The sequence below is a fragment of the Engystomops pustulosus genome, chromosome 1, assembly GCF_040894005.1.
Source record: "Engystomops pustulosus chromosome 1, aEngPut4.maternal, whole genome shotgun sequence".
Classification (NCBI taxonomy): Eukaryota; Metazoa; Chordata; class Amphibia; order Anura; family Leptodactylidae; genus Engystomops; species Engystomops pustulosus.
The window spans coordinates 141,647,597-141,653,596 of NC_092411.1; the positions used below are offsets into that span (position 1 = coordinate 141,647,597).

At 40.7% G+C, this 6,000-nt stretch overlaps 1 protein-coding gene across 5 annotated transcripts in view; it reads right to left on the bottom strand.

Annotated features, from left to right (window-relative positions):
- FRMPD1 (FERM and PDZ domain containing 1) overlaps positions 1-5,440 on the bottom strand; it is a 100,718-nt gene extending 95,278 nt beyond the window's left edge. For 4 of the 5 annotated variants that reach the window (XM_072154925.1, XM_072154920.1, XM_072154921.1 and 1 more), the window contains exon 1: positions 5,200-5,440. The gene's annotated coding sequence lies outside the window, so the exon portion shown is untranslated. The remainder of the gene's footprint in view (positions 1-5,199) is intronic. The other variant, XM_072154924.1, reaches the window with a different exon arrangement.
- Between the last annotated feature and the right edge of the window lie 560 nt (positions 5,441-6,000).

The window sequence follows — 6,000 nt, forward strand, 5'->3', positions numbered from 1 at the left end:
CTCTTTTGAAGACAAATGCAGGCGTTCAATTTAAATCTTCATCCCGTGATGACCTCAATTTCATAATATTTTAACACCAACTAAAGTCATTTAAATGATACAATCAGGCAAATTATACAATCAAATTATTCTTCTGTCTATAAATCCTGCTATTCACAAGGCACATGGAGAGTTTGTCCTTGCTTTCTATAAGCCGAACATACTTGAAGGGCACTAGATGTGAAATACATGTTCTTTCAAAGGCCTACCATTAAAAATAAAATGATATCTAAAGAGATTGTTAAGATTGCACATCGTTATAAACACATAAGGATGTCTACTTCACATGAACCCTAATATCTGCAAAAAAGTTTTTTACTAAATAAAAAAAAGTAGATTTAATCGAAGAAATATTGGTTTCCATATTTTTCCTTTTATGCTATTTTTATTGTCTTGAGATATCTTTGGTGAGTGAAGAAAGATAAACAGCTTTAAAAAAAAGGTAGCGCAAATATCTTCTTTTTAGCTGGATGTTAAGGAAGGACACTCTTGAATACATAATTTCATTTGGTATGCGCAAGTAGTTTATGCTCATGGGCATGACTACTAGGGTAGTAATAATAATCCCTTTATATAGCGGGCACACAGATTACGCAGCGCTGCACAGAGCTTGCCAAATTGGTCCTTGTCCCCAATAGGGCTCACAATCTAATGAACCTACCAGTATGTTTTGGAGTGTGGAAGGAAACTGGAGGACACCCACACAAGCACGGATAGAACATACAGACTCTTTGCAGATGTTGGCCTGAATGGGACTTGAACCCAGGACCCCAGCACAGCAAGGCTGTAGTGTTAACCACTGAGCCAACATGCTGCCCAGGTATAGCAGCCACCATATAGCCCGCCAGCCATAATAATAATAAAAATTGCTTTATTTATATAGCGCCTACAGATTACGCAGCGCTGCACAGAGCCGCCAAATCAGTCCCTCTCCCCAATGGGGCTCACAATCTAATCAACCTACCTGTATGTTTTGGAGTGTGGGAGGAAACCATTTATTCTTGCCGTAAAATGGCATGATGTGTGAAACTTCATGCTGCTGTGATTGAGGTAGAGAAGTGCTGAAATTACAAGTGGGTGCTGAGACAAGCCTATGAAACAGCCTGTGAATCTGCAGCTTGAAGGGTTGAAACTCCAGAGCCCTTCTAGCTCATTAGTATAATTTTAAATGTTGATTTGGAAGGGAGGCCATTGATAACAAATATAATAAGATTACCACTCTCATGGTGTCTGGATCTATGTGTAAGTGTAAAGGTTTATCATGCTTGATTTTAAAGGTAGATTTCCTTTAATTAAGGAGATCTATGCATGTGACAATGGTGTAATTAAATACTGCAAGTGATGTCTGTGGTACCAACAAAAATACATAGCTTGGTCTCCAAAGGGATAGTTATCAGTTCTGTTGTCATGCCATGTTTTATGTTTTAAAAGAAATCTACCATCAGATATACTGATGGTAGCCTGCTGTAACTTTCCTGCTTGCCGTGTAATCTAGGGGATGATATATTTTAATTTAGTCCCAGAAAGCTCAAATATAGACTTTTAACAATTATGCAAATGTTCTGGGGGTGATCTCCAGAGTGCATCCGGCTCATGGTAATTTAAGCACGCCCCTTGTACCCGGGTCCCACATGTGCATCTCTCAGACTGCCATTGACATCAGCTGGCAGTGCGCAAATCTTGTGCATTTTTCCTTGCGCAGCCACACCAGCAGATTGTGTAAAAAAACCACAGCGCAAATACGCAAGATTTGCAACCTGCCAGCTGATGTCACTGAAAGTCTGATAACGTTTGCAGGTTTTCAAAAAGTATGCAGGCACAGGGGTGGGAACACCTTGTGCCCGCCCACTGAGGTTGCCTCCCCCTTGTACACCCCCACCATACCCACATGGCACAGAGATGGCGTAGTCGCATTATAACAAATTCTGCCAGTGCACAAGTGATTATTCCACTGCTTATACACCAGAAAACTATTGTAGATGTGATCATAAATTCACCCTTATATTTCAGTAATCCCAGCTTTCTGTAACTCAATAAAAACTATTCCATCCTCTAGATTACATGAAGAGCAGATAAGTGACAGCGGACTACCATCAGTATATCTGATGGTGACGTCCTTTTAAGATTTAAAAATAAAACATGGCATGACAACAGAAATCTATACCAATTTAATAATAGGTTGTAAAATAATCCAGCTCCACATAAAAAAGAAAGTAGTGGATCAACATGTTGTGTGTACAAAAAGTATATGGTTACCACAGCAAACATTGGATGAAAGAAACAGCTCTGGTAACACCCCCAAGAACCATTTTGACTCATTGGTGTAACAGCACCTGGATCTATGAGTAAGTGCCCTATCATACTTTAATTAAGTAACTCTAGAACCAGGGTCGGCTCCAGGTTTCAGTAATGGGCAACAGAGCTTCACGAGACCCCTTTGCAGGGGGCATTAAAAATTCTGAAACTAAAACAGTCTACTGTTCTTTAAAATATTCATTAGTTTATCATACCAAACATCATGGTTATTTTATATATGGTTATTTTATATAAAGCCTCCTCACCCCTTATGGATTAATTATGTGCAGTCTTATGTGGGACCCGCAGGACCCCTGGGCCCCGGGTGTGCCCAGTGCTGACGCCATCCCTGTCTAGAACCAACAAAATGGCAAAATACAAAGGAGGTTTGTCTGGCACCACCATTTCTTCTCTCCCGATAACTCAGTTCATATCACCCTTAGGCCCCTTCCACACTAGCGAGTGTGATGCGATGAACTCGCATCACACTCGCAACGCAAGCTGCCGGGAACGCACGGCCCGAACCCTGCACCGCGGGAGTGAACTGACATGCTGAGTTCACTCCCGCGGTGCAGCGTTCGGGCCGTGCGTTCCCGGCAGCTTGCATTGCGAGTGTGATGCGAGTTCATCGCATCACACTCGCTAGTGTGGAAGGGGCCTTACTGGTTGCCAGGGAGCTGAAGCAAAGTGTTTCCCAGCACATTATAAAAATGAAGGTCTACTGAGATTACCTGCTTTTTGCACTAAAGGCACAATGCAGTGCCAGGCCTCGTCAAAATAGGGATCTTCTACTATTGTGTCTTCGAGAACTTAAAAACATGAGCATCAGATTTGCTTTATTTTTGTTTTATATTCGGTTTATATTTTTGGACTTCTTTGCCACCAAGTCGTCTCATCTGTGGATAAATTTCAGTAGGGACCAAAAACATGTTTTATGAGGACTGTGTCACAAAAAAACATTGATAATCAGGGGATTTTACATATCAGAAATGTCCAACCACTTAAGTGATGGTTGTTGGTTTTCTCACTAATCCTATAAATCAAGATAAAACTAAAAATAAGATGCAAAATAACTGATATGACCAAAGAGTTGTTCATCTTAAATGAGTTCTATTTTATGTGTTCTGGAAGTGAAATTATTATGCTCATATTTTATTTCAGCCCAGGTAAAAAAAACTTTTCTCCCTAGTTACTCTTTTGTAACCATGCCAGCTAAATAGTATACTTTCAATAAACATAAATAAATGGCCAACGGTGATGTGAATGCCAGATTATAATATGGTCATTACCATCCTCTTCTCTATATTCGTGATCAGATGCTACATCACAGCTCATACAGCTCTAGCTCTATTGAGTATTTCAGGATATGAAACTTTATGCTATGTTATTGTGTCCCACTATGCATGACCTGGATAACAGAGCACACACATGTGCCTAATACCAGCTCAGAGGTGTTAATGCCTAATGGCACAGATTTCTGACACACAGCCACCTCTCCTCAGCTAATGGACAGATTCAAACACTTCAAAAATTATAGTCGGAAAGATAAAACATGTGAGATGCTTTTTTACATTTTTGAAAATTAATGAAAAATATTTCAATTACTGTATATAGTTCCAGGTTCTAACTGACATTACAACAAAAACAGAAATTATTGGAAAACATTTAGAAGTCAAATGGTAATCGTTATTTCTTAGATTACTAAAATCTATGGGACCATCTCTTACGGGGGAAGTTCAGAACCCATTCCTTTTCATGTAAAATGAAGATCTTCCAAAGGTGCTGCCTGGTTTTATATTATAAAAATTGTGTATTTTTTTATAAAATACACAAGTGAATCTTTTGCACTTTGGAGGATAGGTATAACTGAAGCTATACACATGGTTGGTAAAATACATTATACAATGCAAGTACACACTCATCAGTCAGCCACTGTAATCTCAATAATAGAGACATAATCTCTGCATATGGCTACGTTCATCACAGACCAATTGTAATCAAGGATTAATTCTGCTTGTGTGTAATCCAATGAGAGCCCTACATAAAATGGGCTTGAGTACAGAACCTTATCCACAGTCCCTTTATATCCACACAAGTCTCCTATACTGGAAGTTTTATATTATACATACATATATATATATTTCTGAATAGCCATGATAAATTCCTCCAGCCAGGCTACCTTCTAAGTAAGCCGATACAACTGGCATTACAGAAGTGAGACCAGGATACAGTTATCATAAAGGTGCACTTACTACCCATTCACTTTTATAAATTGTTAATAACAGTGTAAAAAGGAAATTAGAAATATAAAGTTTTTATGATGTCCAGTACAGTATCCCCAGGAGAGGTATTACGTTACCCTCTTCTATGCATAAAGGGGTTAATGTATCAACCTTGGAATAAAAGGACATCTGCACAGCTCTAATATTTAGTAAAAATAGGACTTTCAATTGTTTGGATTAGGATTTCTTATTATGGGAGTATCACAGTGGGAGGCCAGCCTTACACTAATGAAAGGAGACAGCCCTGTGTGGATGCACAATTTTATCATCAAACTACTGACTTCAATTAGCACTGGAGCTGGGAAAGGACTCGGCACTAAACACCAGCCTTGAAACATGACACAACAGAGAAAACCTCAAGTGCAGAAGCAGCAGAACTGAAATTGTCATTTAACCCTTTTCTCCGATATTGTTCTGGCACTGTTGTCGCAGCCCACAAATAGTACATTGTGATAACATGATGAGCTCTGCCAAGTCACAACCTCAGCTTTGCTATTTATTTCCATAAAGGAACTACATACAGTTACAGTTAACAAATCATAGAAATATCTGTATGTGTAATAAATGAAAAGTAGCACTTTACCTTGCTGGAGAGCTCCGCTATGCACGATGCAGAGCATGCTCTACTCTGAGCAGTGTTACCACTGACTGCTGCTCTCCATGCCAGCCTTGTGTCTACATACAAGAGTCACCCCGATCAGTACCCACAGAGGTATCCCTTATGTGGATAGAAAGTATGAGCATTACATACACGTATAGTACAAGTGACGGACGCTTTCAACTGAGCTCTCACAGCTGCTGAGTAAAGATGCTAGAATGGAAACGTCTCAGTAACTCCACCCAGCTGCCATCCCTCTGAGCATGTCCTGTCTGTAGGAGCTGAGGGCAGGCACACCTTCCCAAATCTTCTGGCCTTCCCACTTCCAGCTACATAGATTTTTAATTACCAGGAATACAATCCACAGTTACAAAGAAATATGGGAGAAAGGGATGTGTATTGCCTTTACGTTTTAAGGCAGAATTCAATCACTTGATGTTTCTGTTTTGTGTATGACTGTATGCATCTGTCACGTCCTTCTGAATTAGTTTCAACCCACTCTTCTTTACCATATTAATTTATGCACAGTTCCCTTTAATGGCATCTGCAACATCCCCCACCGGGGCCTGGCTCTTGAGGTGAGGCCTGGAGTCAGCCGGGGCCCGCGGTACCGGAGTGGCTGGCGGTTGCGGCCTAAGCACGCTGTTGTCACGGTGCTTGGTACGGGGGAACCGGAGGGCTGTCCTACAGCCTGGCAGGTCTCCAGCAGGGTGGTGTTGGCAAGAAATGATGAGGGAGAGGCTGCTATAGCGGATCTCCCTGGGGCAACCCCTTAGTGTCCCGAGT